Below are 12,798 nucleotides of genomic sequence, written 5' to 3'. Positions count from 1 at the left end.
TTGCAATATATATTCCTCATATCATTTATTAATATATATTTTTATTTATAACTGTCAATGTGTTACTATAATGTTATCGTTAAATTTTAACTTAACGTTAGATTATTCGTCTTATTTAACAAATTATATATATTATTATTTATTTTGTTATGTCTTGTTTTATCATTAAAGAAACTCTAAGTCGATATGGATTACACTAAATTTTAAATAAAATAAATGATCAAACATTATTCTAAATATTAACGATGGTAATATAGTATATCTTAGAATGTGCACATCAAATGTGTATACGACTCAATGTCAATATGATCCTGCTTGGATGAGTCTTGCTATCTTTTTTAAAATTTGAAAACAAACATATAAACAGTTGTGTCCCGGAACGTTGCAGTAGATAATTTTTTTCATTGCAGACAAGGTAACTTGTTAATCAAAATCAAGCAGATATAACAGGAGTTGGAACAGATACGATTGGATTGGGCGGATCAATGCATCCAATAAACAGATACGATATGTTAGATTCGAAATTTTGCATTTACCATTTGACTTTATTTTAAATATAATTAAAATGCGATTAAAATTGTATTTAGGGTAAAAACAAAATTAGCACGTTGTATTTTAAATTTGTACTCCACAATTATTCGATATCATTCATAAATTACTCCCCTCACCTTATTATTAACGTGTTCCCTGTATTAATGAATATTATTTTTCTTTCCTTATTATGAGGTCGATCTTACCTCTAGCAAGGTAATAGCGTGCTTTGACAGTTGGATCTTGGTCTAATGGACGGCTGGAAAAAAAAAAACTTAGAACACTTTAGATAAGTCCTAACAGAACACATCATGGTCTGAATAGTCAATATTCCAGGATGAATTGTCGTGCTATCCTTTTGGATCTGGGAAGACCACATTTCAGCCATAAGAGCATGACATCGAACAGAAATAAATAGCATCCAGATAAAAGATGAATTACTGCAAAACGAATTAATGGTGGTGTAACCTGCAACTGTGTAATGGTTCTCTTTTTTGTTTAGAGTACTGTAAAATTAACCAACTAGCTAGAAGAGTTGAGAGGGAAACCTTCGATCGGAGGAAAAACTTCTACGATTGTGACATGAGATGAGACTACGATCCAGTAACATGCTAGTGAGCGGAAGGAGAATGCAAGCAATGTTTAACTTAGCTCGGTGATATAAACTCTTTTTCTAATTGGATAGTAAAAGTGGAATCGCTGTCACCATGAGGAGATTGCTGAAGACGACCTGACCATGTTGAAAAGTGGGAGAGTTATTGGGGAGTGTGCTTAATTGAGAGTGTACATGTGCCTGGCTGCTCGTGGTGACGCGCGCAAGTGCAAAGGAGATGTTGCAAGACATACTGATCATGGTTAAACTGACTGTTGTAGAATTGGATAAGATGGCATGCAATTTTAGATCATGGTTAAACTGACTGTTGTAGAATTGGAGAAGATGGCATGCGATTTTAGGTGTAGGAGTGGGGGAATGACCCTGCACATCAGTGTAGGGCTGTAAAAAAGGGTCGAGGCTCGCGAGCATGTCTCATAAACCAGAGCCGAATCTGAGCCCGAACAAAAACTCACGAACTTTAACAAATCGAGCTCAAGCTTCTATCGAGCTTGACTGTGTGTATAGTTTATATTATTTATTGAACTTATTGATTTAATAAATTAATAGATAAATATATAAATATATATATATATTAGTATCTATTCACACAAGCATGTTTTAGCACAATATGATTATTTTAACACTTTTCTACTCTTTTATTAGTTTGGTTGACTAGAAAATAATTATACTAATCAAGAAATTATCATCAAAATATATATTATACTACTTATGACCGAGCTCGGTAGTTGAGCTCAATCTCAAACGAGCTCGAACCGAGCTTGTCTAAAAGCTCGAAGGTGTAATAGGTGTTGGAAATATGGACATAAATCGGCATATTTTAATCCAAAATGTTGAGACAATAATCATGGCATAAACAGTGTAGAGTGATCTAGTGACAACATGTAACATAACCAATAGCATACTAAAAGCATCATTCGCATCATGAACATAGCAGTAACGCAGTAGCATGCTAAAGGCATCATGAATATCAGGAACAGGAACATAGCAGTAAAGCGCTAACAACAGGAACAGGAGAAGGATATACCTCGAGAATGGCCCTCCGCTGGATTGTGAGGCAGAATTGCCTCCGTTGGTGTTGTTGTTCGCGGCACTGGCTCCTGGCGCACCACCTCCGGCTCCAACTCCAGGCGTGCCATCTCCTCCAGCAGCAGCGGCGCCGGCGGCAGCTCCGGCTCCAGGCGCAAACATGGTGGGCGAGCAGTCATGTGGGAAGCACTCCCCAAAAACCTGATCACCCGCCTACCCGGTGCAGATCTCAGGCGAAGGTGTGGTTCCGGAGGCCCTACTCCTTCCGATCTCTCGTGCACGCAAGCGATCAGAAGCGAGGAAGCGAGAGCAGCACAGGCGTGGAGGAGGAGGAACTAGCACCCGGGAAAGAAGCAAGCGATTCATTCTGATCGGACTCGCGGCCTCCTTATCTATCAGGAGAGAGGCAGTCGGCAGTCGTGGGAACGTGGGATCATGGACACGCCGTTGCGGAGGCAGTCGTGGGAACGTGGGTTCGTGGTTGCAAAAGAGTAGCGACGTGACGCCCGCCCGCCCGCCAGCCAGCCATGTCCACGCCCTCGGCCTCGGCCCGGCCCGGCGCGCGCGCGTGTGGCTTTCCGACCCCCACCTCAACCAGTCAACAGGGGGCCTCCAATAATTCCCTATTTAGGTTAAGATATTCCTCGCTTAAATCCTGAGGTGGTATTATTATCCTTAACACTTATTATGGGCCTTTGAGATTTAATAGGATAAATTGGGCCTAGCCCAATTCTAACAATCCCCACCAAATTTCAAGGCTCATAAGAAATGTTTTCAAGGTTGTGCCTATTTGATATACCAGGGTTTAGGTGGAGACTGTTAAGTTGAACTTCCACCTAGGAAATGAGCTACATCAGACCACAACTGAACAATGGACTATGCCTTGAATTGTCAGTTTTGTGTGATCAGGTTTCACTCAGACCCTTGACTGGCACTGGGCTGCCGTTCGCATCTCCTCTGTTTGGAGCATATAAGTCAAACTCCAGGCCTTTCATGAGTATCTAGAGATCGCCCAAACCTCGTAGACTGTGACTAGCAGTCGAACTCATATAGTTGTGTTCCTTCTGAGATGTTCTGCAGGTCAACATCTCTGCTTGGAAAAGCCACTCGAATCACATTAAGGCATGAGCCATCCTACCATGCAGGAAAGAAGAGAAGTACATCATGAAAATGAGCCCTTTTCAAGGGCCTCTTCTCTCAGTCACACAATAGTTTGTTTCGCCATCCAAATTCACGGGATCTCCGATCACAATGGACAGGTTTCCACTATTGTGCAACCTTAGGTGGGTATCAAGCCCATTTCCCTCGATGCATTGTCTATCACATTACGTGGTAGCCCCTAGGTAAACTGATCTGCCAGATTTCTAGCCGTTTGGACATAGTCCAAAGCTATCACTCCGGAGTTTTTCTGCTTCCTGACAGATTTCAGTCTTCTCTTGATATGCCTAGATGACTTCATGTTGTCCTTTGAACTGTTCACTTTAATAATCACTGTTTGATTATCACAGTTCATTAGGATAGCTGGCACAGGTTTTTCAACCACCGGCAAATCCATCAGGAGTTCACGAAGCCACTCGGCCTCAACTGTCGCAGTATCTAGTGCTGTAAGTTCTGCTTCCATTGTTGACCTCGTTAAGATGGTCTGCTTGCAAGATTTCTAGGAAACAGCGCCACCTCCAAGTGTGAACACATATCCACTTGTGGCTTTTATCTCATCAGCATCAGATATCCAGTTTGAGTCACTATACCCTTCTAGTACTTTTGGATAACCGGTATAGTGAATTCCATAGCTCATAGTGCCCTTTAGATAGCGCATTACTCTTTCCAGAGCCTGCCAATGATCATCTCCCGGATTTGAGACAAACCGGCTCAGCTTGCTTACAGCAAATGAGATGTCAGGCCTTGTTGCACTAGCCAAGTATATCAATGAACCAATGATTTGAGAGTATCTCAGTTGATCCCTTGCTATTCTTCGGTTTTTCCTTAATAGCACACTGGGATCATAAGGAGTAGGAGCTGGCTTGCAGTCACTATATCCAAAGCGACTCAAAACCTTGTCCACATAGTGGGATTGCACAAGTGTAATCCCACCCTCATCTCCTCTTTGTAGTTTGATGTTAAGAATAACATCAGCCTCTCCCAAATCCTTCATTTCAAAACTCTTGGACAGATAGTCCTTGACCTCCTCAATCACATTGAGGCTGGTCCCAAAGATCAATATGTCATCGACATATAAGCACAAGATCACTCCTTCTCCCCCACCATAGCGATAGTACACACATTTGTCAGCTTCATTCACGACAAAGCCTGCAGATGTAAGCGTGGTGTCAAACTTCTCATGCCATTACTTAGGTGCTTGCTTGAGGCCATATAAGGATTTCAACAGTTTACACACCATTCCCTCCTGACCTTCTAGTACATACCCGTCTGGTTGATCCATATAGATCTCCTCCTCCAGCTCTCCGTTTAGGAAAGTTGTCTTAACGTCCATCTGATGGACGAGAAGACCATGAGAGGCTGCCAGAGCAAGTAGTACTCGAATCGTGGTCAAGCGAGCAACTGGTGAGTATGTGTCAAAAAAGTCCTCGTCTTCCTTTTGGGTATAACCCTTGGCCACAAGCCTTGCCTTGTACTTTTCAATTGTACCATCAGGCCTAAGCTTTTTCTTGAAAACCCATTTGCATCCTACGGGCTTGCACCCATATGGACGCTCAACGACTTCCCAAGTACCATTAGACATAATCGAGTCCATCTCATTGCGTACTGCTTCCTTCCAGTAGTCAGCGTCAGGAGATGAATATGCCTCTTCTATGGTTCTTGGAGTGTCATCCACGAGGTATACAATATAGTCATCTCCAAAGGATTTTGCAACCCTTTGTCTCTTACTCTTACGAGTATCTACAATGTTGTCCTCCTCAGGATTTTCCTCAGGCGTTTGATCATTGTGTTCTATCGGTGCAAAGTGCTCATGGGGCATGACAGTTTCTTGACTAGAGGTGCTAGGTGTACGTTTCATGGGAAATTCATTCTCAAAGAATGTAGCATCTCTGGACTCAATAATTGTACCAACATGCATGTCGGGTACTCCAGAGTTTACTATTAAGAATCTATAACCCACACTGTGAATAGCATAACCAAAGAACACACAATCAACAGTATTTGGTCCAAGTTTCCGCTTTTTGGCTATAGGTACATTTACGTTGGCCAAACAGCCCCATGTTCGTAGGTATGAGAGATTTGATTTCTTTCTTTCCCATTCCTCGAACGGTGTTACTTCCTTATGCTTCATTGGAATTTTATTCAGGACATGACATGCAGTTAAAACTGCCTCACCCCACCATTCCTTGGAAAGCCCCGCAGTGTCTAACATGGCATTCACCATCTCAGTTAGAGTACGGTTCTTTCTTTCGGCCACCCCATTTGATTGGGGTGAATAGGGAGGCGTCCTCTCATGAATTATTCCAAACTCTTCGCAAAAGGATGCAAACCCATTGGAAAAATACTCCCCACCTCTATTAGACCTCAACCGTTTGATTTTCCTTTCAAGTTGGTTTTCTACCTCAGCTTTATAGATCTTAAAGTAATGCAATGCTTCATCCTTTGTTTTCAATAGATACACATAACAAAATCTAGTGCAATCATATATCAGTGTCATGAAATATTTCTTTCCCCCTTTAGTCAACACGCCGTTCATTTCGCACAAATCGGAATGAACAAGTTCTAGAGGTGCCAAATTCCTCGCCTCAGATGCCTTGTGAGGCTTGCGAGGTTGTTTCGATTGAACACAAGTATGGCACTTGGAACCTTTGACCAAAGTGAATTTTGGAATTAAACTCATGTTAGCTAAGCGCGTCATACAACCGAAATTCACATGACAGAGTCACGAATGCCACACATTAGGCTCATCTTTCTCACTAATATGGTTCACAACATTATGATTATTACACATGTCATTCAAAGAAAAACGGAACAAGCCTCCGCTGTCATAACCTTTTCCAACAAAAGTCCCATATTTAGATACGACACATTTATTGGACTCAAACACAAATCTAAAACGTTCTCTACACAATAGAGAGCCGCTAACAAGATTCTTCTTTATTGAAGGGACATGCTGCACGTTCTTCAGCTGCACGGTCTTTCTCGAAGTAAACTTCAGATCGACCGTATCAACACCATGAACAGCCACAAGCGACCCGTTTCCCATCAACAAGGAGGAACCTCTCCCGACCTGATAAGAAGAAAACAGAGAAATGTTAGCACATACATGAATATTAGCACCAGTATCCACCCACCAATCAGGTGAGTGAAAAACAGAGAGAACTGTAGGTAATATTTTACCGTACCCCGATGTTCCTCCGCCCTCGCTAATGACCATGTTGGCAGACTTCCTGTCTTTGCACTCAGGACAGTCCTTGGCCCAATGCCCAGACTTGCCACACACAAAGCAGTCTCCCTTTGCCTTTCCCTTGCCTTTCTTCTTAAAGTTGGTTGCAGCCTTAGGTTTGACATCAGGCTTGACTTTCTTGTTGTTGTGGGATGCATGAGGGTTCTTCTTCTGTACCATATTGGCACTAGAACCTCCCTCAACCTTTTTGCCCCGGACGTCCTTTGCCCTCGCCTTCTCCTCAACACCCAAAGAGCCAATGAGATCAGAAACACTGAACTCTTGTCTCTTGTGCTTTAGAGAAGTGGCAAAGTCCGACCAAGAAGGTGGCAATTTGGCAATAATGCCACCCGCCACAAACTTGTCCGGCAACTCACAGTTGTTGTTCTCAAGTTCCTTAGCCAGCATCTGAATCTCACGAGCTTATTCTACTACAGAACGGTCATCGACCATCTTGTAGTCATTGAACTGCTCCATGACATACAGCTCACTGCCGGCGTCAGAAACTCCGAATTTGGCCTCAAGTGCATCCCACATGTCCTTCCCAGAAGGCATGTGCATGTACACGTCCACTATGTTGTCAGCGAGTACACTGATCAATGCTCCACGGAACAGGCAATCCGAAGTCTCGAACTTAGCCTCTTCCTCAGGAGAAAGAGGTGGTTCACTTCGTTTGCCCCGTGAAACATAGAAGCATTGCAACGCTGTCAACCACAATAGTGCACGTGCTTTCCATCTCTTATAGTTAGAACCATCAAAAGCATATGGTTTCAGTGCAGCAGCAAAGCCAACTACCGAAAATGACCTATCAGGTTTTTTGGATTGTTGGAAATATGGTCATAAATCGGCATATTTTAATCCAAAATGTTGAGACAATAATCATGGCATAAACAGTGTAGGGTGATCTAGTGACAACATGTAACATAACCAGTAGCATACTAAAAGCATCATTCGCATCATGAACATAGCAGTAACGCAGTAGCATGCTAAAGGCATCATGAATATCAGTAACAAGAACATAGCAGTAAAGCGCTAACAACAGGAACAGGAGAAGGATATACCCCGAGAATGGCCCTCCGCTAGATTGTGAGGCAGAATTGCCTCCGTTGGTGTTGTTGTTCGCGGCACCGGCTCCCGGCGCACCACCTCCGGCTCCAGCTCCAGGCGCGCCATCTCCTCCAGCAGCAGCGGCGCCGGCGGCAGCTCCGGCTCCAGGCGCAGACATGGTGGGCGAGCAGTCGTGCGGGAAGCACTCCCCAAAAACTTGATCACCCACCTACCCAGTGCAGATCTCAGGCGAAGGTGTGGTTCCGGAGGCCCTGCTCCTTCCGATCTCTCGTGCGCGCAAGCGATCAGAAGCGAGGAGGCGAGAGCAGCACAGGCGCGGAGGAGGAGGAACTAACACCCGGGAAAGAAGCAAGCGATTCATTCTAGTCGGACTCGCGGCCTCCTTATCTATCAGGAGAGAGGCAGTCGGCAGTCGTGGGAACGTGGGATCATGGACGCGCCGTTGCGGAAGCAGTCGTGGGAACGTGGGTTCGTGGTTGCAAAAGAGTAGTGACGTGACGCCAGTCATCCACGCCCTCGCCCTCGCCCACGCCCTCGGCCCGGCGCGCGCGCGCGCGTGTGGCTTTCCGACTCCCACCTCAACCAGTCAACAGGTAGCCTCCAATAACTCCCTATTTAGGTTGAGATATTCCTCGCTTAAATCCTGAGGTGGTATTATTATCCTTAACACTTATTATGGGCCTTTGAGATTTAATAGAATAAATTGGGCCTAGCCCAATTCTAACAATAGGCTTATCACGAGCTTGGCTGGAGCTCGAGCCTGAGCAGATGAGCTTGCTCGAGCTCGGCTCATTGACAACCCTACATTAGTGACTAATCCATCATAATGAATGGGAGAGGGGAGAGGTCAGTCACGGTGACTTAACTACTCTGTTGTTCCATTGTTTGGCCTCATCATTGATGGGCTTGTAACCTGGGCTTTTTGTCAATGTTCTTTATCAGTCTTATGGATCACGTACCACATAAGGCATACATTTGGTAATTTCTACATATAGGGCCGGCTGTGTTCGTTAGTATGGCTTCCCAACCCACACAACACAAGTGGAAAGTCCATTAGCACATAATTAATTAAGTATTTGCTAATTTTTTCTTCAAAAATGGATCGATATGATTTTTTTAAGCAACTTTCGTATGGAAACTTCTTGCAAAAAACGCACCGTTTAGCAGTTTGAAAAACTTGCACGTGGAAAATGAGAGCAGGGAGTTGGTAACCAAGAGTTGCGAACAGAGCCGGGCTGAGTTTTATCTCTACTTTCCCAACTCATCTACCTCGTTTTTCACGCACATGCTTTTCAAACTGCTAAATGGTGTGTTTTTTTAAAAGATTTTCTATATGAAAGTTACTTGAAAAAAATCATATTAATCTATTTTTTTAATTTATTTTAGCTAATACTTAATTAATCATGCACTAAACGCTGCATTGTTTTGTGTGCTAGAGAGTAAGGCAAGTTTCCGGAGTCCAATCCAACAATTATGAGAACTTATATGCCCGTAGTCTACTTGAAATCCTTGAGTTGTACATGGAAAAGGGTTTGCCTATCTGTATAAATACAAAGCCTCCGAGGAGGGAAGGGCATCGAATCATAAGCCATAGCCACAAGTCACATTGAATACTAGCTAGGAGAACATCCAAAGCTAGCCACGACTCCAAGTCACTACATAGGTTAGTTCTTGACAAAAGCTAGTTGGTAGGCTAGATTAACTAGCTTGCTCCCCTCTTGGTAATTGGTGTGACAGATCTCATTGCTATACATATAAAGGGTTATGGCTATTACCCACCTCGGGAGTCCGAACCAATGTAAAAACTACTCTAGTCACGTGTATACCCTGGTATCAATGTCCCCTTTAGCTATAAAATACTATTGTCGGGTCCAACCCTTCGACACTTTTCATTTCTGGAGGAAATATGATCTAGTTGATCCGATGGCTGAAAAAATAATGTTGATATTAACTATATAAAAAGAGGGATTGCTTCTAGACGTTCAGTGTTTTTCTTTTATTAGAGGAAAGATCATTATATTTGTCGGTGATATGGGCCTGGGGGTTCCAAGCTCAGGAGAGAAAGGCTCTCCCCGTGGGACACATGTCATAAATTCCCTGAAGGGATCACGTCCTTGCGTGGGGAGCGGCCGTTTTCCCCTCTTGGCCTCGGGCCTCCCCCGGTCCCGAGAGGACTCCCCCGGTCCCCGAGGCCCTCACTCGGGCGCCGCATGGCCACCAGACGAGGGCAATTGGGTGGGCGTGAACGCCACCCACCTAATCGCATCTATGGTTAGTAGGGCAGCCGCCCCCCATCGTATTTAATGCGACAGAGCGGGGCGTGGGACATGCGCCTGTGACCGGTCTGTGACCGGTCGATGGATGGATGCAACAGCGGCAGGCGCACCCACGCCCGAGCTCGTGTCAGGCGGCGTGAGGGCAGGTATGCCCTGTTCCATCATGAATTATGGGAAACCCTGTATCCCTCATCTAGTCAGCAGCTGGCTTGACCGAATGGAATGTGTCTGGGTCGCCGGCCCGGTGCATGCATGCCCACGAAGTCGCCTTTCATTCAATGCCGAATGACGGGAGATGTCCCCGGTGTCAACTAGAGAGACTTGATGGGACCCACATGGCAGCTGGCGTGCGGGTCGCTTCCGGACCAGGGCACAAGACGCGTATTAAATGTAGACAATATTTGCTCTCTCCCCTAGGGAGGTCTAACGGCATGTGTGGTATCCCCTTGGACCATAAAAGGAGGACCATACCTAGCAGGAGAGGGGTTGGATGGCTAGATCCCTGAGCCAAAGCTTGTCTAACCCTAGCTTGTACACTAGGGATTCAGGGGCTTTCTAAGCTCAGGAAAATCATCATGCACACAGGAGTAGGGTATTACGCTTCATAGCGGTCCGAACCTGTATAATCATCTTTGTCTCACTTTCGCAAGTAGCCAAGCTCCTCTAGAGTTAACCGCTCCCCCGGCCGAACTCACAAAGGGGGGCCTCACAATCCCCCACTGGAGGGAATCACTCTCCGACAATATTGATAATGACCAAGCCTTGTCGAGAAAGCCGAAACAAAGTTTGAAAGAAAGGGAAAACAAACACACACACTTGACAATATCATAATGTTTGCACCTCTAGATTACTAGCACACCAATTTCATGGTCAACTCCTCCAGACCCTCTCTGCAACAAAAACCAGCCATCTACCCCCCAAACCTCTCCAACTTTCTTACCCCCAAAACAAAACAGACAACCCATGCTAAACTACAAATAAAACTAAAGCCACCATCAAGCCTTAGAGCTTTTACGGTAACTGATCTTGAGATCTCCAATGCATTAATTATCTTATTCATCGTCTCGTCACTCCAGCTTAGCATCTTGGCCTTCATGTCCTCTCTTTGTAAGCTTTTCCATTTCTACACAAAGAACAACATTTGGTACAACAAATGAAAAGGCGATTTCAAGATAGCATGCATTTATCGAAAACATAGTCATTCCTCACAAGCCATATTGCCCAGTACCCAACAACTAGAATTAGCCACCAAAACCCCTTTTGTTTCCTACTTTCTTTCTCAGTCAAAATAAAGTACCCTTGAAAGCCCCACAACTCATCATGTGTTATTTTGTTTTGAACTCCATAACCCTCCATAATCCTTTGGTCTGCTCAAAGCCCCCAACTCATCATGGGGTATTTTCTTTTTTCTCACCACCTGCCAATAAAACCTTCCCCTCACCGAATCCATCTTCTTATGAATCCCCTCAAGGAGCTTGTAGAAACCCATTGCATATATAGGGATAATTGAGAGACAAGAATTTAATAGTCTCCCTCCCTCCATATGACACATGCCCCCCATCCAGGTATCTAACCTCTTCTCCATTTTTTGGGCTACATAGAAAAGCTCCCTCTTCCCAATCTTATAAGTACTTGCAGGTAGTCGCATTTCTCCTCTTTCACAGTTTGCAAACTCCTGCATCTCCCCTTCCTCCAAGCCCACACCATATAATTCACTTTTCTGATAATTAATCTTCATCCTGACATCTCCTCAAAGCAGAACAAAATGAATTTTAGAGCCAGCACATTCCCCTTCTCAGGTTTCAAGAAAAGAATTGTGTCATCACCTCTACTAGAAAAGGCCAATGTACTATGTCATAAGCTTTCTCAAAATCAATTTTTAAAATTAACCCCCTCTCCTGTTTGCTCTTCATCTCATGTAGGATCTCATGTAAAACCACCACTCCTTCTAGAATTGATCCATCCAGAATAAAGGATGTTTGGGTTTTACTAACTACTTTGTCAGCTATCTCAGTCATCCTTATTGTTACCACCTTAGTTAGAATCTTAAAAAAAAAAACATTGAGCAAGCAAATTGGCCTATAATGTTTAATCGTGTTAGCATCTTTTATCTTAGGTAACAAAGTTATGATCACATAGTTCATTCTTTCAAGGTTAAGGGGTCCCCCACACATGTCATCTAGAAGTTCTTTTACCATCACCTTCACTTTTGGCCACATCTTCTTTAAAAAGCCTATTGGGAAACCATGTAGACTAGAGACTTTATGTAACACCCTGAAATCAAGATTAGAAAATCAGTAAAATTTTGAACTTTTTGAAACTTTTGCTTGATCTTTGCTTGATTTGTGTGGAAATCCACACAAAACTATGAACAAGCAAATCTGAATTATACCGAGGAAATTAAATATATTAATATGCAAATCTCAGATAAAGCCTATACAATACAAATAAGGATAAATTAATTACAATTTAATTTCTAAATGTATTGCAGCCTTTAACCAAGAATATAATTTGGCAATAAAAGATAGGGAATTAAATACCCATTTATTTCCTAATCCCAAGACATCAATTCAATTCACAAATGTAGGTTGTATATCGAGAATTCAAATATCTATACTAATATAAAAAGGAAAAGGAGGAGTTGTGCCTAGCAATCCTACAGGTGAAATCATCCCTTCTTATCTCATCCGTCCATGCATAATATCATGTAATCTCATCCGTCCACTATCCTCCTTGTAGTAGTAAGAATAAGCTATTCCATCGATTCCGCCTCCACCCGATGTACGTCATTCATGAGCGATTGATTCCGCCCCCACGCAATTACTGCGCCCCACAAATCCCTCCGCGATGACTCCGCACCGTGATTGCCCGCACCTCCGCGATGACTCCACACCTCG

Source organism: Oryza glaberrima, chromosome 5 (assembly GCF_000147395.1).
Source record: "Oryza glaberrima chromosome 5, OglaRS2, whole genome shotgun sequence".
In the NCBI taxonomy this organism is placed as follows: Eukaryota; Viridiplantae; Streptophyta; class Magnoliopsida; order Poales; family Poaceae; genus Oryza; species Oryza glaberrima.
The sequence above is the reverse complement of the archived record's forward strand: the minus strand, read 5'-3'. Positions refer to the sequence as shown.